We start from the raw sequence: 24,792 nt of genomic DNA, 5'->3' as shown, positions 1-24,792 counted from the left end.
TGGTGGAAAATTAATCCGGGATATTCCATTAGGCCGGGCGTCGTAGTTCGGCCGCGCCGACGAGGAAACAAATCAACAAATCTGGGGAAATAAAAGAACAGTCGGATGTGCTAAGTGATGAGAGTGGCCATGGAACATAGGGAAGAACATGACAATGCTCTGGTCTTCAGCACAAAAAAAAAAAAATGCAACAATCTAGTTCGAGGATGGCTGGGACATGGTTGGCTACAGATCCCTCAATAAAGCCAACCCACAGTAATTCGAACTGCACGTTGAACACATAGGGAGTTGAGGGACCAATAACATATCTCGACAATTTCAGTTTCCTGCACATGCTGCTGGTGCCGTTGTTCGGGTGTTACGGACGATCACCGCCGGGTTCTCGGACCGAAACGGGGAACGTTATTTTTGGCATGACCTTATTGATTGGGACAGGCAGGAAGCGGTGCGCCAGGTGCCTCTCCAGCCCATCACTCGGGAAGACAGCGCGCCCCACCTATTCGCACGCCGAAGCGTGTCAAAGTTACGCATCGATTGCTTCGACGGGTTCTTCAATGCCAGCCAAGCCTGCGGCCTCGACGATGACATTTAGATATACGATTCTCGAGAGAACATGTCTGAAAACAGCTCTTTCACTTTCCCACGGCAGAGCCCGGCCTTGCAGGTAAATTGCTGCAATCATCTATAATGAAGAAATAATGAATGGAAATTGGCGCTTTGATCGTCCATCCAGTATCGGAATGCCAAGGCGTGTAAACGTTGCATTTCGTTTGTCTCTATACTATTTGTCGAAAACGGATATTCTTTGGCAGAATTACGGCTTTTAATTGATTCAGAATCCCCCGGAAGTCCTTTATATGTGTTATAATATGTTAACGCCAAGCGTGCAATGCAAAATGTATCCAAGCGTAAAACGTAATTGAATATAACTTGATTTGGACACATCTCTTTACTTCAAATTTACATGGTGTGCAAAAACCGTTCAGATAAAGTGTAATTTCAGAGATTCTGCTGGTGCATTATTATGTAATCTTTACAATATTTGATCAGTTTACGTGAATTATATGCGTCTGAATACTTTACCGCAGCAGGCAACTGAAGGCTTTCGGAAAAGCTGAAAGCCAGAAGCCAATCAAATAGAAGGTTTATACATCATTGTACTACACTAGGCCGATGAGCTCTTTAGGAAGCGCGCACACGTAGACAGTGCCGACTGTCCGCACTCTAGGTAGATTTGAAGAACTTTCACGCAACTTCTTTCCTCTCTTAGGCGATTGTATGAATCGATTCCTGTTCGCAGCGCTTGAATGGCGAAAGGTTACGACGGTACCTCCGCGTAACTTGTCAGCGTTAATACAGCTAGAAGGTGCCACTATTTTCGACCATTGTGCTTTGAAGCAACCATGGTGTCATTTACGCCACAGGGTGAGTAAAAAATGCATCTCTTACAAAACATACCCACAGTCGTTAGCGAATGCTGCCTGACACTGAGATCGTGAAGCACTCGAGGTAGCATACTCCATGCTGAAGCATGCACATACACATACCTTCTTCGGAACATGACAAAGCATATGCGACTTGCGCGAGCACTTCTTCGCGTTGGAGGAGAATAAACGTTTATTTGTTGTGGGGGAAGTCTTTCTCCTCCTCCTTAAGTTTTAAGCAGCCTATAATTTTAACGCCGCGGGAGAGACATCACGGCGGCCAGGTAAACATTACGGAATTAACACGATGAAGGCCATTAAGGAGTCACTTATGCACACGAGGTGGAGCAAGATATGGCTCTTAGTTTGACATCAGCAGCGTGCTGAGAGGGAGTATGAGTTGCAAAGAAGTCGCAAAGGACCTTATAGCGTTGCGTCAGAAAAGTGAACGAAGAAGGCAAAAGAAGGCCTGCGTGCCCCATCCGGGGTGGTGCAATGGTAAGACGCCCGACTACTGTGCCGGAGTTCCCGGGATCGAATCCCGGTCTCGGCGGCTGCGTTTCGATGGAGGCGAAACGAAGTGGCGTCCGTGTGCTGTGCGATGTCAGCGCACGTTAAAGATCCCCAGGTGGACGAAATTACTCCGTAGCCCTCCACTACGGCCCCCCTTTCTCTCTATCCACTTTCACTCTCACCTTCATTCCTTCCCTTACGGCGCGGTTCAGGTGTCCACAGAGCAAGTGTGACAGATACTGCGCCTTTCCCTTCCTATGAACCAACCAAGAAGGCCTGCGTGCCTGGGGCGGGAAACGGAGGGCCCCTTTTCAGTGGAAAATAAAATTTGCATTCAAACTTTGCGAAATAAAATGAGAAAGACCGGTAGTCTAAAGCAGCAAAGTAAGTTGTGCACTGTTTCACAGGGTGCAGAATGCATTACAGAACAGAAACTGAAGAATAAATGACGGTCCTCCGTAATCGCCAGCGCTCTGACAATCGTTGTATAGCACGCAACAGAGAGAAAAGAAAACATACGTTGTTGATTTGTTTCGCAACAACGCTCAGAAGTTGTTCTCACGTTGACACAAAGTATCGTAACATCGGAAAAATGTTGCTGCAATGCTGTCCTCTGCTTGTTGCGTTAACGCGGCCCAAGGAGAACATTAGTAGAGTTTAGAAAATCTTATTGGGCAAAGTTGTGACCGAACTACGAAAGCAAAGTGCCCTGCTAGGAACTTTCGGGGTGTTGGTATGTGGCATTCAAGGTCCAGAAGCATGATCTGGGGGGGTATGAGGACCGCTGCAGTGGAGGGCGCCGGCTCATACAGAACTGCTAAGCTTCTTTAACCGCCCTGACAAAACACAACACGGAACCTTTCTCCTTTCACCTCCACCAAAAAGGGCCCGCCACGGCCGGGGTTGATCGCACGACCTTTGGATCAGCTGCCAAATGTCACAACCACTGAGCCCCCGCTGCGTAGAGCTAATTGGTGTCAGCTGAATGTTACAAGGTGTCAGACAGGTGCGGCACTTCGCGTAGGGGGACATACAGCATAGAACGCGAGGCGGAAATAAAAAAAAATCTGGGCCAATTCATTTTACAGCAAGTCGCGAGCCCACCCGCGCCTACAGAACACCATATGAGAAGCTCCTTAGAGAACAAAAACCAGCCAAGGGGCGAGGACGAAGGAAGACGATTTTTTTTTTCTTTTTTTGCTGTGTGTTGGACGTCGAGCTGCGCATGCCTTGCTAGGTTTCTTGGGAAATGTTATTATTTCAATAAAGCACAGTTGTTAGTTCCAGCTTCCGTGTGTACATCGTCTCCTTCGTCCTCATCCCTTGGCTGGTTTTTGTTCTCTAAGACTATGTACCGACTGACCCAGATTTCAACCCTCCTACGAGAAGCTCCTCCCTGAAATCTGCTATTCCACGTTCGAACCGGAAGCCGTGCATGTCTGCTACATGTAGGTCCCTTGCTTCCGATCTTCGAAAAAAAAAAAAATAAGGAACAACTGTTAAAAAACGAAGGAGGCGGTCAGAGTTACAGGATTAAGCACACAGAGCTTAAACGCAAGTTTTACGACCGGACCTCAAAGTAGGCGCATGATGACAGCAGGGTAACTTGGCCACAAACTATTATCAGATAACGCAAAATTAACGACGAAACCGACAGTCGCGCTCACCTGGCGATGGCCACACCGGATCCACAGCGGCAGTCGCACGCACCGTCGATGTCCCCCAGTGACAAGGGGCGGTCAGCGGGACGCCGGTAAAGACAGCAGCTATTCCGAGCACTGCTTTCTCTTCTTTCGCGCGCTTTTCGCACCGCACCGGTGTTTGGTCCAGCCATGACAGCGACCGAGTTAAGCGATGACAGCAGCTGCGGCGGCGGCGTCGGCGTTGACCACCGCGCCGCCGAACTCGCAGCGAATAGGGGACAGCGTTGTCACTTCCGAGACCGTCCACGACTTCTGTCGGGCGCTACCAATGCCCGCGGCGGCGGCGCCAGAGAGACTCGGTGGACGCGGACCGCGATTTGAGACGGCCGGCGTGCGACTGGCGTCGGCGCCAGCTGCCGCCGCGTCCAAAGCAGCTACGGCGGAGGCGGATCAAAGGAAACGGGGGAGGAAGAAAAAAAGCGTAGTAGTGGAGAAAGCCGAAAGAGAGCCGCGTGGCGGTGGACACGGGCGAAGCTGAAGGGCACGCGTGCCGCTACCGCGGGCTGTGCTGAGAGGGCGCTGGCGTGCTGGGTCCTGGGTGAACGCGACTTCGGCCCCGGAGAGCGCGGCTTCGGCCTCGGCGAGCGCGTGCAGTTCGTCACGCAGTACGCATGATACCTTGGCTCCTTTCTGTGACGTCACATCTCAGATCGTAGATGTCCTTTACCTGAGCCCTTGATTAAGAGAGCCGAGCTTTGAAATACGCATGCGTGCGTTCTTTAACGCTTCAATAAAGCAGTTATGAAGGAATTAAAAAAAAAAAAAAATGTCATTACACTCTGCCATTGAATGTGACAGCATTCAAAGGCACTACCACCATTTTTCCAACAAAGCTAATTAGTTGGATTGTTAATTAGACCGCTAGTTAATTTCGGCTGTTGTATGGAGCTAGTCTTAATGGTGTGACCGACCAAGTAGAAGTCCTCTAGCAAATTGGAAGACCAAAGATAAAGGGGCAATTTTTTTACCAAACAAAGGTCTTCCTAAACTTTCCCATAAGGGGATTTCAGAAAATAAGAAAGGAATAGGTAATGAGCGCTGCCTGGAGGTCCCGTATTTGTTCCACCTTTTCTTTACATGGCTCTCTCACAGTGAAGCTGAACCCGCAAGAGGATGGCCACTGAAAACACGTCAGCTTCAAAACTTCGTGTTCAAGTTACATCAATTGACTACTGAACGTGGTTGGTAAGTCACGAATTGGCGGCACTGTGCATTGAATCGTTTAAGACTATTTCATTTACAGTCAGGAGTAGACATAAGTAAAACAGTCCTGCCTGTGTATTTCGTGAGGCACGAAATTAAGGGAAGAGTCCGGACACTGAACAAGTTTTATACTATAAAACTACGCGGCCTATAAGCCCAACAACTGCCCGCAACACGATTAGTCACGATCACTAAACTATCTTTGAAGTTTGACATCTGCCAATAATTTACTTTCCTTTTGTTTGCAAATGAATTTGTTCTATGTGGCCGTTTCTTGACAATCAATTCAGTGGCCCCACTCGGGCTTAGCATGTCCGCTGCAAATGTCGGAAAGGGAAAAATACCCGTGCGTTATTCCTTATTTGGAAAATTTGGATACCGTTTTTTAAGCACGAGCTCACAGTGTCGAGCTTGTTATGATTAGACAAATTGTGCGGCAGTTAGAGTAAACCTCGTCAGCTCCTTGCAACATACAAACATGCCTACTCCTTTCACTGACCTCTATTTTTATTTTTATTCTCTGTGGTAACAATATAATGCTGCTCAAATCCCCTGGATATCCAAAAGAATGTTACTCTGCCGCTGTGGTGCAGTGGTGCAGTGGGCACTCGACAAGGATTCGGGATCGAGTCCGGCCGTGGCGACCGCGTTTCGATGGAGACGAATAGTCAGACGCCCGTGTGCTGTGCGATGCCAGTGTACGTTAAACCCCAAGGTCGAAATATCCGGAGCCCTCCACCACGGCGTCTCTCACAGCCTGAGTCACTTTGGGACGTTAAACCCTTTACACCAAACCAAACCAAACCATACCAAGAGATGCTCTTTCTTTAAAAAACTGTCCTAATTATGTCCCTATTCCTAGAACATAGAAAGTGAGATTCTTTCTGATCTTCCGTCCCTAGCCGCAAGCAGTGAACTGCCTCGCTTTAAATTCCTTCGCAAAATTTATTACCATAATGACCTGCTCGAGCATGATTCATGAGGTTGGCCCCGCTCCATAACCAGACCGCCTTGACGACGTGCACAAAGTACACATGGTATTTTTTAACGCTCTGCATAGCTCTCATTCGTTCCTACAAAAAAACTACAACAAAAGAAAATGCGAAGAGTGGAGCCAGCTGCATTAATAACCGTTGAGCGGCAAGCATTTCCCCACCACAATTCCGGCCCACCCAAACCTCTCGTAGCCAATCGTTTACTGCTACCTTCCCTAATAAAGTTTTTGTTTTAATGCCGAATATACTTCCTTAATGTTTTTGCTAATTTTACTGATACTGATTTTATCGTATTGCGACATTAGGTATTCCATTTCCGATGGGTATATTCTGCTTTTTTCTAAATTTCTCACAGATTCGACTCAGCTCCTACTTTTTCTAAAGACGTTTTAGAGTGTTAAATCTAACTAACTAATTAAAATTGAGGCACACAAGCTCTGCTTTCATAAGTAGGATGCGCAACGTTATCGGCTCCCGCTTTCCGGCTTCCATTGATTATGTTTATATGTGCCCTATGAATGAGCTCATTCATTTCGCTACTCGCTATATCAGTAGCCTTTTATTTGTTCTGCTATTGTCCCATATATACGCATCCACATATACGCCACACATATACGCCCCACATATACGTGCCGCATATACGCAGACATAAGATTACCTGAAAGACCACCCGAAATAGATATTGCCGCGTGCCTCTCGGAACCGAGGAAAAAATAGGACGAAGCTGAGTGTGTGAGAGTGATCCGTTCAGTGGTTGCCGCCTTCTACATGTTACATTTTCTGCTGGAGACCCGGGTACGATTCCCCTTTTGCGGGTACGATTCCCCTTTTGCTAAGTTCCCCCCCTGAAGGGAAACCGAGAGTCACCACGGATTTGACACCGGTCCACCGCAGTACCAGCCGCCGCCTCCGAGGTCAGTCACCAGAGTTCGGGTGTTTGTCCTGAACGCCTGTGACCACCAAGGGTAGATCGAACAAAAACATTGTAGCTAATGGAGGAGTTCACCCCAGTTCTTCGTCCTCCAGTCTCGAACGCCACCATCCTTACATGGTGAGCTTTATGAGGACGCTGAGGACTGGCTGGACCAATTCGAACGGGTCGCCAACTACAACGGCTGGGATGAGCAAAGGAAGCTGCACAATGTGCACTTTGCTCTCGAAGATTCGGCGCGGACGTGGTTCGTCAACCCCGAAACGACGCTACCATCATGGGACCTCTTTCGTCACCAGCTGTTGGCGACCTACACCGCCAACGACCGAAGGGAGCGTGCAGAGTCGGCACTGCGATCTCGCTGCCAAGCCCCGAACGAAAGTGTTGGATTGTACTACGAGGGCATGATCCGCCTTTTTAGGCGTGCTGATCCAAATATGTCTGAGGAGAAGAAAGTGCGCCACCTAATGCGCGGGGTGAAACAAGAACTATTTGCTCGGCTCGTGCGATATCCACCCGGCACGACATCAGATTTTCTAGCAGAGGCCACCACAATGGAACAAACACGTCAACACAGGACACAGTACTATAACCGTGACGTATCCGCTATGTCACCGGCCATCTATCCTTCGGCTTCAACGGTTCTGGTGACGCCTTAAAAGTGAGTTTGTTCGATCCGTGGTCAGCGAAGAGCTGAGACGCATTCAGCTACAAGGTCTAACGTCTTCATCGAGGCTTCCGTCACTCGCGAAGTTCGTTCGTGAGGAAGTTAGGCAAGTCGTCCCGGAGCCGTCTGTGCCTGCTGTGCAGCCACCGCCACCGAGTGTGCCTACGTACGCATCCGTACTTCAGCGAAATACCCTGTGCGATTCTCCAAGAAAGAACACCACTGTGCCTCATCCAAACCAGCACCATAGTGAGTGCGACTCTCCTAGAGCCAGAGTAGACACCCCTACACTTGAACCAAGCCCGCGCCATCCTCCTCTTCTAGCAGAGGCATGGTTTCGGAAGACTGACGTCTGGCGTGCCCCTGACCAGCGGCCCCTTTGTTACCACTGTGGCGAGGCCGGTCACATGTTGAGGTTCTGTCCGTACGCCGCGCCGGGCTTCGTGGGTTTCATCCGCGTGCACGATGTCCTCGGAGTGGTGAACGACCACCCGAAATCGAGGAGCACCTGTCGGCGCATACGGATCCCCCAGATGTCCCACAATACGAGTCTCGCGTCATTACCTCTTCCTGTTATTGTCCCGCAAGTTCACGTCCCTCTACATACCGAACTGGCCGCTAGCCGAGCCCCCGCTCCCCGAGCCGTCGGGAAAACTAGGAACAGCAACCTCCGAAAGTGAGGCCGCTGACGAGCGCACTGCCGAACATCCTCCATCACGTTTATTACACGATAACGGCTATCCGACGGAGTCATGTAATGATGAACCTGAGTGCGCAGCTTCGGACATACGGGTTTCTATTGATGATTTTCTCATTACCGCGTTAGTTGATACGGTAGCGGACTATTCAGTTATGAGTAGTGGGTTAGCCAAGAAATTGAAGAAAGTTTTAACCGAGTGGACTGGGCCTCAGATTCACACGGCAGGGTGACACCAGGCTGGAAGATGCGTTGCGAGAATTTAAATTGACGGATTTGTTTATGTTGGCGACTTCGTTGTTCTTACCAACTGTTTGCGAGACTTCTTACAGGCTAACGGTGTGATAATTAATTTGCAAGAATCACGTGTGACGCCTTCGCCGAGCCAAGCTGTTGCGAGATCTAGCGTCGACAGTTCATCAATACCCTCCTTACGTATTACAGCTGCCGACGTTACGGTCCCGCCACGGTGCAGCATTATGGTCATGGTAGAAAGCGACTCACCATGCGACCGCGACGTACTGACAGAGAGGAACGGGGGCCTGCTTCTTGAGAGAGGGGTCTGCGCTGCAAGAGGACTTTTTCGCTTGCGGGATGGTTGTGCGAAGCTCTGGATTACGAATTTCGGGACCGAGTTTCAGCCCATTTCGAAAGGAACGGCCATCGCATATGTTGCCGACTTTATTGAGCCAGCGAACATCTCTACTCTGGCGCCGCCGTCGCCAGCCGGATGCGATGCACCCGACATCCTACCAACTGTGGACATTAATCCCTCGGTGGTTGAGCGGCGGTACTCCTAGAGCTCCTTCGGGATTTCGCTTGATGCTTTGCAATGTCCTCGAAAGTTGGGCGCACCCTAGTAGCCGAACACCGCATTATGGTTGACGCGGAGACCAAGCCAATTTCCCAACACCCATACCGCGTGTCGTCAACGGAACATGAGGCTATTCAAAGCCAGGTGCAAGAAATGCTTAAGGACGACGTGGTGAAGTCGTCTACCAGCCCCTGGGTTTCGCCTGTAGTGTTGGTGAAGAAAAAAGGCAATACCTTGCGTTTCTGCGTCGATTATTGTAAGTTAAGTCAGGTAACTAAGCGGGACCTATACCCGCTCCCGCGTATCGACGACGCATTGGACCGGTTACGCAATGCCCAATATTTCTCGTCGCTTGACCTAAAGAGTGGCTACTGGCAGATAGAAGTGGACGAAAAGGACAGAGAGAAAACAGCGGTCCTCACCCCCGACGGCCTTCATGAATTTAAAGTGCTTTCTTTCGGCCTCTGTTCTGCACCAGCAACCTTCCAACGGATGTTGGACCCCGTTCCCTCTGGACTGAAGTGGCAAGCGTGCCTAATATATCTAGACGATGTTGACATTTTCGCGTCTAGTTTTGAGGAGCACCTCGACCGGCTGCGAATGGTACCACAGGCGCTGCGTTCAGCCCAACTGACGATAAAACCGCAGAAATCCCATTTCGCACTTCAGGAGCTCCGCTTTCTTGGCCATGTTATTAGTGTTGAGGTGCTGAAACCTGATCCCGACAAGACTGCTGCTGTGGAAAACGTCCTGCGCCCAACCGACAAAAAAAGACATTTAGAAGGTTTTTGGGGCTTAAATTGTGCCTATTACAGGGGTTCTGTCGAGAATTTTTCGCCGATTGCCGAGCCTCTTACGCTTCTTACCCGAGACATTGTTCCTTTTGCGTGGCAAGAAGATCAAAAGGATGCCTTCAACTGCAGGCCGCCCCGACACTTCCCCATTTTGATGAAAACGCTGCTACGGATATTCATACCGATGCCAGTAATTTTGGACTCGGTGCCCTTCTGATTCAGTGGCAAGGTGGCACTGAGAAAGTTATCGCTCACGCGAGTCGCTCTGTTTCAAAAGTAGAGACAAACTAAACCACGGAAAAGGAATGTCTCGCTGTAGTTTGGGATATAACTAAATTCCGACGCTATCTCTACGAACGCCCTTTTAGGGCTGTGAGCGACCACCATTCGTTATGCTGGCTAGCCAACCTCAAAGACCCCTCTGGACGACTTGCAAGGTGGAGCTAGCTCCGTCTCTAAGAGTACGACATTACGGTTGTATACAAGTGCAGCCGTAAGCACAACGACGCCGATTGCTTGTCGCGTGCACCAGTTGATGCTGGCCCTCCCAACAGCGAAGACGACGACTTCCCGTTTCTTGCTGTAGTCCCGACTACCGACATGGCCCAGCATCAACGGGCTGGCACCGGTTTACGCCCACTTATTGAGCATCTCGAAGGCATTGATGTAGCTGTCGCACGTGCTTTCGCACGGAGTTTATCCTACTACAGCATTCGCAATCGCGCTATATAAGAGAAACTTTCTGCACAACAAGGAAACCTTTCTTCTCGCTGTGCCGTCCGACCTCCGGCCAGAAATATTGCACGCATGTCACGATGAGCGTTCGGCTGGTCTTTTAAGAGACACGCGAGCATTAGCACGCATTCGACAAAAGTACTATTGGCCTAAGTTGCTGCCTTTAGTCCAGCACTACATGAAAACATGCCGAGATTGCCAACGGCGAAAGACACCTCCGCTGAAGCCTGCAGGGCTTCTTCAGCCGATACCTCCACCAATAGCCCCTTTCCAGCAAGTGGGCATGGATCTTGTAGGCCCTTTCCCAACGTCCGCATCAGGGAACAGATGGATAGTAGTGGCGACGGACTACTTAACGCGATATGCCGAGACACAGCCGCTTTCCCGTGCAACTGCTGCTGAAGTAGCCCAGTTTTTCCTCAAGACCATGGCACTGCGCCACGGTGCCCCATCGGTTATTATTACTGACCGCGGTACAGCCTTTACGGCCAATCTAATGGAGGCTCTCTTCAGTCTTACCCGCACAAGTCATCGTAGGACGGTTGCTTACCATCCGCAAACAAACGGACTGCCTAAACGCCTCAATAGAAAACTTGCAGACATGATTTCCATGCACCTCGACGTTGAACATCGCGCGTGGGATGAAGTTCTTCCGTATGCAACTTTTGCATACAATACGGCTGAACAAGAGACGACGCGTTTAGCGCCATTCCAGCTTGTCTACGGTCGTCCCGTCACAACAATGTTGGATGCTATGCTACCCATAAGTCACGGCAACGAGGCTACCAACGCCTATGCGGACGTCGACATATTTCTTCAGCGGACCGAAGAAGCGCGCCAGCTCGCACGGTGCCGTATTCAACATCAACAACACCGCGATGCCAATCGGTACAACCTCCGACACCGAGACGTTCACTACCAACCTGGCGATCGTGTATGGGTGTGGGCACCAGTGCGCCGTCGAGAAGCTATTTCGCCGTTACTTTGGGCCATACGAGGTCATTCGACGTCTTAGTAACGTGACATACGAAGTTGTTCCTCGGGATCAACAACCCTCAATACGGCGGCGCTCAAGTGCTGAAACTGGTAGTGTGAATGAAACCGTATTATGAGAAGCAGTGATCTTTTGCGCGTGTGCAGCTTTGTGTTCCCTGCTACTCCTGTGTGCGTATAGCTTGAGGACACTCCCAGCGTCGAGTAGCCGCTTTCGAAGAGGGGGGGGGGGGGGGGGGGGGGTAATGCCGCGTGCCTCTTGGGACCGAGGGAAAAAGAGGACGAAGCTGAGTGTGTGAGACTGATCCGTTCACTGATTGCCGCCTTCTACTCTTTACAATATGAACTCTTATTTACCAATCCGTACGAACGCTCCTGCTTGGTCTAATAGTACCGCGTCTGCGTGGGGAGCCATGGGCTCTAGAGGTGACGGGTTCGACCTCGCCATCCCTTCTTAGGGGTAAGCCCGATTTAGGAGCTCCTGTCAACTCGGTCATAACACATGATCTCGCGATGCCACGCAACCTGTAAGCGTCATGAACCTGCCAGAAGTGCACAGTTATGTCCCCTGCCCAATGAATACCACCTGCCAGAACCACTTCCATGACCTTCCCCTCACAACGCAAGTAACCACGACAAAATCGACGCTGACACCACCGCCAACGAAGTTTTCGGAGAATGGGGCTATACCGCTGTCGAGTTAAAAAAAATATATATAAAAGAATGATGCTTTATTTTTCACTTGGCCTACTGGTACATTTGTGTAAAGGGGTCGTCGAGTAAAGATTAAAAAAAAATGTAAGTGAGGATATGTAAGGCACATCCGGCACCTGAAGAATGAAAAATGAAATAGCAGCTATCCAGATTTGACGATGCAGGGATGAATGATTGTTTATACCTAACGCTATTTATTTCCCGATAATGAATGCCTATCTGACGATGTAGAAACTGCAGCATTACGATAGCGATGCTCTAAGTGTAACGCACATACTCCCACCTCCTCTCCATCCCCTCCCCCCCCTCCCCCCCTCTGTACCCTTTCTCATTTTCCTTCGCAGCCTCTCGCACTCGCTTCGCTTGTCGATCCACGCCGCTGCCGAACAAAGCGTGTGATGAACGCAGGCGCCGAGGGCGTCCGAGGGTCGGTGGGTCTGCCCCGCGCCTCGCTGTGATCGATAAGTAGCGCAAGAGCCGACGTTCGCGGTTTTTAGACACGCGCCCAGCTGCGAGGTTTTCTTTATTTTTCTGGCTCACCGCGGCGAGTGGGCCTTCACGCATGGTGCACCTTCTGTCCCTCTTTTTCTCTATGAGGGGCCATCAAATTCTGCACCCGGATGTCCGTGCTTACAAAATCCCGAACCTCATGGTTTAACCTCGCATCGCTGTATCTCATGAGCCTCATTAAAATGCTTGGTGGTGGTACTCACTTGAGAAACAGAAATCATCAAAAGCTCAACTAGTGATGGCGTGTATGTTAGCGTCATGATAGTCAGGATGAAGTGGTTACGTGACTATTCTACATACTGATGCACAGCACTTCAAAATATCATAACATGCCTGGAGAATGGGATCGGTTCCCCTAAATAGTATTTTTCTGAGCGCATTTCCGTAAGGTTTAAGGCAACGTCTCACTTTCACGGTTGATATTCCCTCCTTGTTAAAGAATGTCAGGTATGAGACCTTATGCTCCCGGCTACCTTGCCACTGTGTACAAATACTTTAGCTGTTATTTGTTTTGAGCTTTGTTATTCTGAACAGTGCTCTTCAATGGCTTTCAATATAATCTTCATTAGGATGTGTTCCTCTCTCCCCACCTTCAGCGACAGACATTTAGGGGCTATATAAGTAACATTGATTACGGTGCCAAATTGAGGGAACGAGCTATAGTTAGGAGAAATGAGGGCCAGGCCCCTTACTACTGATGTCTTACTACTCACGTCGGATAATTATTACACTGATTAGATACGAAGAGCCAAACGAGGAGAAAATATTTGAATCTTTCTTCACGAACAGTCGTTCAGGTCTGCAAGCAAGCTGTCCCTAGATTATTTCCCTACCTCTCCTTCCTTTTTTACGTATGCTTGTATACGTGTTGGTTCGCGCACGGCCAGTAGATATTTCGCAGTTCAGTTCAATCTTCATTACTTTCTCTAATTACCGTTTTATTTGAGCGCTGGACACTTCTTCAGGATGCACAAGGCACGCGCCCCAGAAGCATCATTGTGTGCTCCAAATTCGTCCTCGATTTGATGGCCTCTCCAAACAGCAACAACCGTCTATTGCAGTATGTTGGCAACACACCGGTCCTATAGCGAGCCAACATTGGGTCATGGTTTGGCTTTCTTGGGTCACGATTCTATCGACGGGAAGGCCAGGACTCAGGAGAAGGGGAAAGATACTTTTTTAGCTGCATAAACTTCCGTTGCTTACTGAAAGCGCTTTCCAATGTAAATGGATGCGAGCAGTGGGACTGGTAAGTGAAACCGAGCTGACACCGCAATTGTTAACATTATATTCCGGAAAATATCTTCCACCCGGCTAAAAGAAACCCCAGTTCATCTCAGTTACGGACCGTCGTTATAGGACCAAGGGTCGCTAGGGAGAAAGTCTGAACGTCAAAAATCAGCCTTTCACACGACCGGGCCGCCATGCTTCACAAGCAGCGCTGTTTTACGCGCGACTAGGCGCTTCACCAAACGTTACTCGATAACTCATCTTCACACTGAACCGGTGCCTCGGGCGCCTTCGCGCACGGCGTGAATACGCTCTGCATAAAAGAACGGCGCACGAACGTATCACTACAACTCCGCATGCAGCCACGTTTGCGGCTGAACATCCCTGGATTGCCAAAGCTTCCTTTCCGGCGGAGTTCCACAGTTGGCCATCACCGACCGAGAGAGCGACGCCCATCGACGTTGCAATACCGGCGAAAGAGGCTTTCGAAAGCGCCAGCGATCGAACCAATCCCGTCTCCTCCACTTCCATCCCGTTCGCTCGGATGGAACAGGCGAGGAAATACTAAAAAAAAAAAAAAAGAAAAAGAAAAGAAGCGAAGTTGACTGCCGAGTCATCGGTCATCCCATCGGAGGCGTCGGTTTAAGGGCGGAACGTGCTTCGCATCGCTGCCCCGCCGCTACGCCGGTGGGAACAGGTGTCCTCGAGCAAGGTTTCGGTTCGATGAAGTTTCGTTTTCGGTGCACGAACTCACTTTCGCCTGTCCGCCCTCTATCAGGATGCGCCGAGAGCGTGCCTACGTGCGCGAGTCCTCCTTCAATGCAGAGGTGGCGAGCGCTATAAAACGAGGCACACGCAGGGTACGTTCACATTCTCGCTAATACGCTGGACGGTGAGCAGCAGCGGTGTGAACTAGAGAACGAGGAGGCGGATTTAACCAAGCGAAGAAAGTAAGGTGAGACAATATAGCGCGCGCGATTTAAATAAACTATTGAAGTGCACCCAGTCGAAAACAAGTACAGAAAATTTTCTGTTGTTACGACAGAATTTCTGTGCGGTTTTTGACGGGAAACCTGTCGTGACAACAGAACGTTCTGTAGTAACACCAGAAATTTCTGTAGTTACGACAGAAAAGTGCTACAGAACTACAGACAACAGAAATATGTTACAGAAAAACTACAGAACTACAGAAAGCTACTACAGAACTGCAGAAAAATCTGACGTTTACGACAGAACTACATAATATTTTGTCGTATTTTTGACACGATTCTGTAGTTTTTTTCGACTGGGCATTAATAAAATTCTGCGTACGTTCGCCTCTGTGGCATATTCTGAGCTCGCACCCCGACTGACGCAGTGTGAAATTCCGGAGCCAGTCGGAGTGTTGAACTTTGGGTACGAGTGGTGGATAATAGTGTACAGGCAACAGGGTACGAGTACGTGTGCATGGTACGGATGGAGGGGGAGCATACGTTGCTACGCTACGCTCGCATTAGCGCCAAGGGTAAGTTCCCATGCCTCGTGACCACACGAGTGACTACACCATTCTGTTCGGCCCTGTCAGTGACAAGAGTTAAACTAGCGTGGCGCGTTTCATTGACGTCATGCGTGACGTCTCTCCAAACTGGCCAACAAGTCTGGAGCGTTCCGAATAGCCTGTCACGCTAACGACACTGACGGCGCTAACCGTAGCATTACTGGCCATTGCTATAAAAACACGGGAAAATTCCCCGTACTTTACGCTTGCAGGAAAACTGAATCTTGTTCTGTACACTAAAAAATCGAACATAGTTTTATGAATTTATTCCATAGTTAGCTGTCTATAGTATACTCTCATACACCATCACAATATGTCATCGTATATTATTATAGTATATTATAGAACACTCTCGTATCGTAGTATCGTATCGCACATTAGATAGTTGTACAACATAGTATGTTATGTAGTATGGTATACGCAAGTCTGTAGTAGTCTACTGTCAATGTGAGTTTTATACATATACTATATTTAGATAGGGTCTATAACGTGACAAAGTAAGCAAAGAACGTCTTCAGACCCGTTCCTATCCACCGCGGCATTGCCACTGGCTATATGGCGATTTCGTCTGTTTACTCGCTATATACGCTCTGCATGGTAACCAAAAACTAGTTGGGGAGCTGGACTTTCGCATATTTTCACTTCGTACTCGCCACGAAGTTACCACATCTGTTTCAAAGAGAGGATCTCAATTTCACACCATACAAAAACCAAAGGTAGACGCCGACGATGCAATGTAATTCGTACTAGTAAAAGTAAACTCGACGAGGCTCTCTGTAGCCACAATTGTATGCATGTGATAGCAATACGAAAGCGGTTGGTTTCGAACTTCCTTTTGCACTCTTCTGTTCAAAGCACAGACAGCTTACACAAATTTAGATCTACACATGACTATGCTGCTTTTCTTGCAAGCTCTGCAAAGAAACTGTTTCAAAGACTCGACAGAATATGACTAAAAGCCGTTGATGTATGAGTAGAACTGCCTCGCCATTCGAGGAAACACTGTGGTCAAGCACCTTCGTTTCTTTTAGGTATTGTTAATCAGATCGAATAATTCGCCGGTAAACTAAGTAGCAGTTGCCCCTTCCAACTCCGTCAAGGACACAAAACGGCGTTCGATTTGAGTAGGCGGCTCAATAAAGCAGGAAAATTTGGCTTGAAGAAAGTACACAGGAAGTGAAAGGAAACGGAAGCGGTGCTACTCCAGTTCTGTTTTGACGGCGGTAAGATGCCGCTCTGTGGTGAGCATAAAATTTTACGATGTCAAGCAAGAAAACAGTAAAAAAGAAAAGAAAGCTTCTGTGTACTGTTTGTGTTTGTGTAATTTCACGTAGTAGTGTAGATGTTATGTTATGCTGAACTGTATATCGTCAGACCAGGTGAGTGAGTGAGTGAGTGAGTGAGTGAGTGAGTGAGTGAGTGAGTGAGTGAGTGAGTGAGTGAGTGAGTGAGTGAGTGAGTGAGTGAGTGAGTGAGTGAGTGAGTGAGTGAGTGAGTGAGTGAGTGAGTGAGTGAGTGAGTGAGTGAGTGAGTGAGTGAGTGAGTGAGTGAGTGAGTGAGTGAGTGAGTGAGTGAGTGAGTGAGTGAGCGAGCGAGCGAGCGAGTAAGTGAGTGTACGATTTATTTATCCCATAAGGGAGAGGGCAAGTGAGGGAAAGAGGAAGGTTCTACGCTTGATATAGGCCTCCGCTACATTCTGAACCCAATTCAGGATCTGTTGCTGAAGATCAGGCGCTGTGTTGTACAGGGCAGCCTCCCAAAGTTCTTTTTTTTTATGAATATCGATTCATTTTGGCGGGGGAGTGGAGTGGCGAGCCCAGCCCACCAGTGGTTCCTATCAACTTCTGAAAAGGAGTAGCCGAAGCCGCTCAGCGGCACCAACCCCCCTCCCTTTTTTATTATTGATAGAAATAATAATAAAATGAAAGCTTGGAAAGAGTAAAAACAAAAAGAGCTGAACTTCCCACCCCACCTGACTTTTATTTATGGAAACCTTGTGAAAAGACTAGACTAAACAATTATAATCTGTCGTGCGCTCTGTTTGACGACCTTAACAGAACCAGGGCTGCTCGAGATTGATATCCTGTCCTTAAAGTAAATCTAGGTCGTCGAGCAAGCTTTGCAGAGTACGCACTAAAGGACCCAGAGAAGAAAGTCTGATTCTACTTTTTTTTTTCCTTTTTTTTCTTTTTTTTCTCACTGGGAAAGTACAAGAAACACTCACAGAACGAACGAAGACAAATTCGTGAGGTGAGCGGCTCGGATGCCATCGCGCTGTCTGTTCTGGAAACGCTAGCGTCGAGACGTCTAGGGGCAAATCCGAGGATACTTTGTCTTCATGTTTCCTCGAGGATAATCTGTTCTAGCCGAGTGGCCCAGCTTCCAGCTCAGCTTTCGCCACGTTTGCTCAGTTCCGGAGAGCACCGCAGCCAACGACGTTTACTGGTGTTTGGTGAATCGTGCGAAAGTAAGGGCCCGAAGGGTATAGCTGTGTTTATGCTATACTCTCTCTTTCCACTCTTCCAGTTTCTGCACGGTGCGACCAGGGTATCTTCATAAGCTGAGAGGGTCATCGCACTGTTCCTTACTTCATCAAGTTTAGAGGGTACTGTACATGACCAGTCACATCGGAACGGTGGTAAGGATGTCACAGGCTCACACTGATTGGCTGGAAGGCTTGTTACTTCAAATCGAGAAAAATAATACACCTTTTGGTACCAGACAAATGTAAGCTAACCAGAAAAAAACAAAGGGATGTTTGTTTAAATTATTAGTTTATAGAGTTGTCCTCAGTGGCCCTTTAACACGGAAGGTATCTACGTAGTCGACGTGAACGTTTGTAGCCAGAAAAGGCCAACTAGCTGAACGCGCAAGCAGGCAGCTATTGTCTTTACATCGAGTCATAAAAAACAAAAGGAATTAGTCTTCTCCTGGTTGCTTGAAAGTTTTCTGAGGATGTGCACAACAAAAGAGGGACTTAAAAGAGTACATAAATTGGTGTAATTAGCCAAAGTCCTAATTAAACAAATGGTTACAGCCCATGACTGAGTAGTGCACTGCTTCGCGCTGACGCTTCCCACACTTTCATTTCAGCAGAAATCGAGCACTAAATTCGTTCGAAAGGACATTTTCAAAAATTGAAGTACCGTCCTCTATGCGTGTTCGCCGGCTCCACTCTTCCTTTAGCGTCGACCACCACACCACGGTCTTTTAATACTTTCGATCGACTATTTGCTCGGAAGTGAACACAATCTGGTCTTGCCTACACTAACGCCAAGCCTCAAAAGCACGACGAGCGCACTCCGCATCACCTGTACATTCTAAACACAGTAACTTATAATGTAACTTTTAGACGTCTGTAACCTATGTAGCAAAGGTTACAAGTAAATTTTGTTTTGCTGATGTTTTATTTATTTTTGCACGGACTAAAGGTTACTATGGTCAATATTCAAGCATTTCAAAGGCTATCAATGCGGTGTGACATCAGCTGCGCGATACCTGCTCGCTCGCTTTCGGCTTCTGTTTCACTTCCCCTGGCTACCTGCAGAGAAAACATTCACAGCGTATACCCTTCCTGCCCAACCACACATATCCCTCCCTAATCTTTTAGGAAAGTTTTCAAGCCGGTCAGTCGTCGAGCACTTCCGCTTGCGATCTTAAGTCGATCACTTAGGACCGCGAGGCGGGAGGACAGTAAACGCCTGGGCGCACTCGTGACAGCGCAACCACTCGAGGGCCTGAGACAGCGCAGACAGTGGTTGACGAAATCAATAAAAATAATTACGGCGCCTATATTTTTTTTCTTGTTTTTCTTCTAACTCTTGTCCTTGACAGCGTCCATCCATTTTCTGGCCCCACTTATGTCCTCCTTCCTATTTTCGGCGCCATTTCGGTTATTTTTTGTTTGCCCTGGACTGTTTAATCGCTGACCTTGGACGGACTCCACTCACGCGATGGCCCAGAATGGTCTCCACGCTGCGGGCCATTCTTAAACCGATTAAAATGTGTGACATCCCAGTTTAGCTTGGCGGTTTAGCACTGATAAATTGGCGCAGTGTTCGACAAAGCGTTTAACGCCATTACACAAAAGGAGGTGCGTGTGTCGTCGATTTGAATACCCGTGACAAATTAGCCTGCGACTTCACTAGCAAGTACGACGTCAACCAGAGTATGACGTCATTCACAATGCTGAAAGTTGCAAAAAGAACAGTTGCATCCCAATTTTCATTGGAAAGAGCGGGCCAAAGCAGTGCCGGAGACAATACGGCTCTCCAAGAGACGGTTCCTGGACAGTGCTCCAGTGATACGGTAGTCGACAAAAGTTAGAGTAACAATTGCTAGGGCAACCAGCAAAGTACAAGAAAGGTTTTTAGTTGGTTGGGACAATAGTATTCATGCTTTTGCGCTAGGCGTGATTCCATTTAATCATATCCCTAGAGGAATCCGATAGAGAAATTTTGACAAGATCATTCGTTCTTGCAACGAAGGAAATTGCCATAAATAATTAGCTTTATTCTTTTCTTTTTTTTTATTCAAGCTTCGTGTTAACTTTTATGTTCTGAAACTCAAGATAGTTTGTATTAGTAGTTTAACTAGGCAACCGAATGAATAACCCATCGCGCTAGTTAGTGGTTCCGTCGAACGGCTGCTCATCTCGAGGACGCGGGTTCGATTCTGACCGCGGTAGGAGCGTTTCTTTGGGGGCGGGAAATAAGACACCTGTGTACTGAGCGATATCAGCACACGTTAGTAAAGAGCCCCAGGCGGTAGAAATATTTCAGAGCGCTCCACAATGGCGTTCTTCGTACGCGATGCCGATTTGCGACGTTACACCCTGTAAATTAAACCAAGCCAAGCTAGTGTGCCGAATGAATTCAATCCTATTCAGTTTAGTACAAATTCAACGAAGTCGTGGTTGTCAAAACACTTAAATGTAAAAACAAAACGCTCTTAAATGTCAGCAAACATTTACATTTGTGAATGAATAGCGCAGGGCAATTATGCTAAGAAGCCAGAATTCAGATCTCAAACCGTTCATAGGAAAGTGCAAGTTCTTTCAGTCGGACCTGCGTAATATATTCACCAATAACCTGAACAAATTATTGCCTGGGGCAAACTCTCGCCATAAGCTTGCATTAACGCTCGCAGATGAAACAGGCACAGCCATTACTGCATCGAATGCGTCGCACCACGATTCACATCACTTTCTTATCAGTCTTTACGCGCAAAACTCTATAACGTTACTTCCTACGCATCCTTCAACAATAACGTTAAAACTTTCATCTTAATCCATCGCCGATAATATTAACTCGAAAGTTAATATTAACCACTTTACTCAGGACACCTTCTTGAGTCTAGACGACTCTGAAATAAAACACACACAGCCCAGGTCCTCATTCAGGAAAATAAAAAGTATATTCGCTGAAATACCATCACATTTCTTCCTATAATAGCGTGCCAGCGAAATGACAGAACGCATTATCTACGCAACTATCATCACTCGCATGGAGGCACCCCACTTTCATAGTTCACAACACAGCTTCCTAAAAGGCTTCTCAGGTGAAACGCAACTGACCACTTTCGCCCACGCTCTGCACGCTTTTATCACACTGACAGAGATCAGCAGCTTTTTTTTTATATTGAGAACGCGCACGGAAACGTACTACGTGAAACCTAACCACTGAACACTTCCAATTTGAGTTCGCCCTCCGGCGTTTTAAAATGGATATAATCAATCCCTAGCCGACTGTAGCTGCTCGAAGGGGCAACCACTTTAACCATGGCCGGCCGATACATCGGTTGATAACGAGTAATATGAGAGAATAACAGCACCCGACCGTACAAGAAAAGAGAGCGCGCTGCTGTTGGTTCCGAGTCACGGTCCGAATAGTTTTCCTTGCGATGTTTCATCAAAAAAGAAAAAAAAACACGCAGTAGAGGTACGGGTCGCGTTTGTCGACATCTGTGCCGTGTCAATGTTCGTTGTAGTGCCGTGTCAGAGAAAGGGCAGATCACATTCACAGGCAAGGGGCTAGCATGTGACGTCTGCCTGCAGCCATTGGGCAGACCATTAGTTGGCTACAAATGCAATGAGCTTAACGCGATTACAGCACTCTGAAGCCCCAATTCGACGGGAGAGGTTTCCTTTGCTGGAGGTGGCCATTGCAAAAAGTGGGGGGTACGGGACTAATGAACGGTCGGATTTGGAACTAGGGCCATTAGTCTCCAGTCGCGACAGAAGCTAGGGGCTTGCTGCTGACTCAGCAGCATCCTACTTTTGCAAGCGCACTGTTTAGGGACCTTTATCGATCACGAGGATGCCACACAGATCTCTCATGGCGCTTTATTATGGGTGTTTTGGCGAAAATATGCAAGCTTGTTCCTGTAATTCTTTATTGGTAAGTTCACACACGCTTCGTGCAGTGCACGGTGCTTTCATTTGCAAACATTATTATCCCCCCCCCCCCTCCTCCGCCAAAAAAAAATGAAAACAAAGTCCATTTCCTAGCACACGCTCTTATAAGAGCCTTGCATACGCAGCAATGTCGTGTAGTGCATTTTTTTATTTACCTCCATTCGGTACAGCGGACTCGTTGTAAAGCTCTAAACTCTCAATAAAATTCAATACTCTTTCATGAAAATTCCAGGAAAACTATAATTTTTAAGTTAATTTTTCTTTTCTTCTGGCCTTTTTTGCCTCTTCAACCTCGAATCTTCGTCGCCAGCGTAGAGCATGCCTGTCTGAGAACCGAACACTAGGTTAGAATATCTGCTTTTCTCAAAATTGCAGAAATTGCTAACACTGCGAAATCTGCTAGAAGGCATCCGAAAATTAAATACCGCCCAACTACAAACACATGTAAAAAACAAAACTATCAGCTCTTGCAGAAAAGCTTCAGAAAAGCACTACCGGAGGGCTGAGTTTCGCGTATTGAAACACTTTGAGATATATTTTGCTTCGCAGCTTATAAAAGAAGCCGAGCAAAAAACTACGCCGTAAAGACGAGGAAACACCGTTTATCCTCCATCAGTTCCATCACATCGTGGCTGTATAATTGTCCTCCTCAAAAAAGAACAGGAAGTTGCAAGCAGCGCATGCGCTGTCGCTTTCTCGCCTTCGCTCTGTCGACTCTTGTGCTTGAACTTGTTTACGTGCTATGTGTTAGTGGATGACTCATTTATCTAACATGCGTTGTCAGAAAGTAATTTTGATTGGAGAAATAATCCGCAGCGATGCTTCAATGGTTTCGTGGGCTGCTTGCCCGTGTCACTGGCAGCTCAGAACATAGGTCCCACAAGGTACGGTCCTGCAAATATAGTATAACGTATTCGGGGAACAAAAAACAAGTACCTCTTCGAGCAAGCTGAGGCAGAAGGGCAACCGACTTCTTCCTTCTTCTTCTCCTCAAGCATGTGCCCGTGAATTAGCACTCTGAGCACTAGCCGTTAAACCACCACATGTTTCTCATTAACAAGGCCTTAAATATAACAACTGCTTCTCTTCGTCCCTCACCAGAAGGACTACTGTAGGTCATCGGCTCCTATTTCCAATTATACACACCAAGTTATGACCAACAAACAATCGAATTTAGGGAAACTAACCTACGAAATAGTCTCGATTATAATTTTTAATCTTTACCTGCACTTCGTGCCTTTCAGAACAAAAAAAAAAAAACTTTTTCTACTTAACCCGCCATAGTTTGTATTTTGTTGTGTTCACCAAAGTTCTTTGTAGTGTTTCAACAGTTGTGTATTTGTTGTCACCATTGTCTTTAATTCCAACTGCTTTCATGTAACTTGTTAAATATAGTTACGTAATGCTGTCGAAAGAAGAAATGATCAGTTTGTTTGTTGTGACCCTTAAACAAATTTCTGTTGGGTCCCTGAAGTTACACTTTTGTACACTCATGTTTGTGCAATGAACAAAAAACTTCCAAAATTTTCAAAGTAATTGGCTGGCTAGTACGAAGGTTGAAGACGCACCGCTTTGTATATGGCGCTTTCACTGTTACGCTATTGCAGCAAAATTTGTGAAGACCAGTACTGAGAGCTGCTTTCTAGAATAATATGCCGGAATTGCTTGCGACATCAGCAACGGCGGATAAAGAAATTGGGGCTGTACATGGCGAAGGAGATTTTTTATAATTGAATACCTAAACCAGTCTGCCTTGTGCAGACGCTAATATATTATGGAAGAAATATCTTAACTTTTGTTACCCACATAACTCCTGACCAGTTGAACGTGCGTTGAGACGCACTCGCAAAAAGAAATACTAGTTTTTCAAGCCGATGCAATACGTTTTTCACAATAGAAACTTCTATAGTATGCTGGGAAAGTACTAGACAGCAGGGGCTTCCGCATAATCATAATTGGAGGCGGAGTGGAGCTATATTTTTAGGAAGGGTAATTGAGGTTAGATCACAAGAGGTAGTAATTTTTTATAGTCACTACAGCAAATACAAAAAAAAAAAAGAAAACAATAAATTAAAGAAGGGCACTCCACCTATGGGGCTAAAACGTGAAGGCTAACCAAGAGAGTTCTACTTAAGTTGAGGACAACCCAGAGGGTTATGGAACGAAAAATGGTAGGGGTAACATTAAGAGATAGGAAGCGTGCAGAGCGGGTCAGAGAAATAACTCAAGTTACCGACATTCTAGTGGAAATTAAGAAGAAATGGGCATGGCCAGGACATGTAGTGCGAAGAGAGGATAACCGATGGTAGCTTAGGGTAACAAACTGGATTCCAAGGGAAGGAAAGCGTAGCAGGGGGCGGCAGAAAGTTAGGTGGCGGATGAGGTTAAGAAATTCGCGGGGTTCAAGTGGATGCAGCTAGCACAGAACCGGGTTAAGTGGAGAAATATGGGAGAGGCCTTCGCCCTGCCGTGGGTATAGTCAGGCTGCTGCTGATGATGATGATGACGACGACGAATAAAGGGGGTGCATTAAGGGAAAAAACTCGAAGGAGGAGGGGAGTTAGGAGGCGTGTAGCGAAAGCGCTACCGCGTATCGTTCCGAGGTAGGTGCGTCTTGACTTAGAGGTGCGCTAACTAACTAGTTACTACACTTCATTTTCATCTTCACCGCCTTCTGTTTCTTTTTCGTATTTAATAGCGCACCTCACATCAATATGACTGAAGACCAACCAGCCCAGTGCAAACCTTTGCTGAGGTATGAGCGGTTTTCTTTCAAGAATCAGTCCTTTTGGCAAAGGAATGCCAGGGCATAATGTTATTAACGGGATGCTGAGGACTTACAGAACTTGACTAGCATTAATATGGTGTCAGGATGACCCTGAAAATCGATCCTTTATCACCCAACACAGACCGAAAT

The 24,792-nt window shown here is 47.4% G+C and overlaps 1 protein-coding gene across 2 annotated transcripts in view; it reads right to left on the bottom strand.

Moving 5' to 3' along the window:
- LOC146176350 (neuroglobin-like) overlaps positions 1-24,792 on the bottom strand; it is a 240,764-nt gene that overhangs the window by 118,403 nt on the left and 97,569 nt on the right. Inside the window, exon 1 of one of the 2 annotated variants that reach the window (XM_084582698.1) lies at positions 3,605-4,009. The exons of the other annotated variant lie outside the window; for it this stretch is intronic. The gene's annotated coding sequence lies outside the window, so the exon portion shown is untranslated. Of the gene's footprint in view, positions 1-3,604; positions 4,010-24,792 lie in introns of those variants that run through there. 2 annotated transcript variants of the gene reach the window in all.

Source organism: Amblyomma maculatum, chromosome 10, assembly GCF_055883805.1.
Source record: "Amblyomma maculatum isolate TAMU_Amacu chromosome 10, ASM5588380v1, whole genome shotgun sequence".
Classification (NCBI taxonomy): domain Eukaryota; kingdom Metazoa; phylum Arthropoda; class Arachnida; order Ixodida; family Ixodidae; genus Amblyomma; species Amblyomma maculatum.
Note: the sequence above shows the minus strand (reverse complement) of the source record. Positions and strands in the feature narration are given on the sequence as shown.